This window comes from Brassica oleracea, chromosome C1 (genome assembly GCF_000695525.1).
Source record: "Brassica oleracea var. oleracea cultivar TO1000 chromosome C1, BOL, whole genome shotgun sequence".
Lineage (NCBI taxonomy): Eukaryota > Viridiplantae > Streptophyta > Magnoliopsida > Brassicales > Brassicaceae > Brassica > Brassica oleracea.
In genome coordinates, this window is record NC_027748.1 from 34,578,113 (window position 1) to 34,579,236 (window position 1,124).

General features: G+C 40.2%; 1 pseudogene; it reads right to left on the minus strand.

Annotated features, from left to right (window-relative positions):
- LOC106338230 overlaps window positions 1-1,124 on the minus strand; it is a 6,796-nt pseudogene that overhangs the window by 4,866 nt on the left and 806 nt on the right.

Consider the following 1,124-nt stretch of genomic DNA (forward strand, 5'->3'; position numbering starts at 1 on the left):
TGAAAGACAAGAAACTCTGGTTGCCCTGAACCCTAGTTAACTTGTCTCTGATCTTGATAGAAGTTTACTTCGCACAAGAAGTTGAGAAAGAATTCTCTTTTCTTATTAATTCAAAAACTCCCGTTTCTTACATAGAAAGCCATGCTTAAATTGAAAATAAAACCCTAGAAGACAATGTCGGTTAAAGAAAAGGAAATAAGTAAACAATACGAAAGCCCAAATAAAAATGGAAACTATGATTCATCTTGCGTAAGTTGACGTCTGTGTAATGGTGCTACATCAGGTCGCCTCTGGTGAGAAAAAATTTGCCCTCGAATTTGCATTGTCTTCCTCGTCCTCTGAAAGATAACCCACCAAGTGTTTAACGTTAAAGACATCCGATGTATTCATATGAGATGGTAGACGCAGCCGATATGCGTTGTTATTAATCTTCTCAAGCACCTCCAATGGTCCAACCTTACGGGACTTTAACTTGTTGTAAGAATTTGGTGGAAAGCGTTCTTTAGTAAGGACTGCCCAAACCTTGTCTCCTACTTGAAATTGCAAATCACGCCTGCGAGAATCAACTGACTCTTTGTACTTAAGAGTAGCAGCTTCTAAATTGGCTTTGACTTGCTGATGTATGCTAGTGAAGTCTTCGATCATGTCACAAGCTCGACCATGAGATCTTGTACGGTCCGGTGCAATGTTCAAATCAATCGGGCTTCTTGGCACAACTCCATAAATCACGTAGAAAGGGCTAAATCCTGTACTTCGGTTAACCGCATGATTGTGCGCAAATTCCGCTTGGCACAAGACTGAATCCCAAGAACAAATGTTATCACCAACTAAACATCTCAACAGGTCTCCCAATGCTCGATTCGTAACTTCAGTTTGTCCATCAGTTTGTGGATGATACGCAGAACTCATATCTAAACTTGTTCGGAGCATACGCCATAACGAACGCCAAAACTGACTTAAAAACCTTGAATCCCTGTCTGATACAATAGAAACAGGAAGACCATGCAGCTTATAAATTTCACGATAGAACAATGTCGCTACTTGGACAGCATCTGTAGTCTTCTTGCAAGGCACAAAATGTACCATTTTTGAGAAACGATCCACAACAACAAAGATCGAATCAA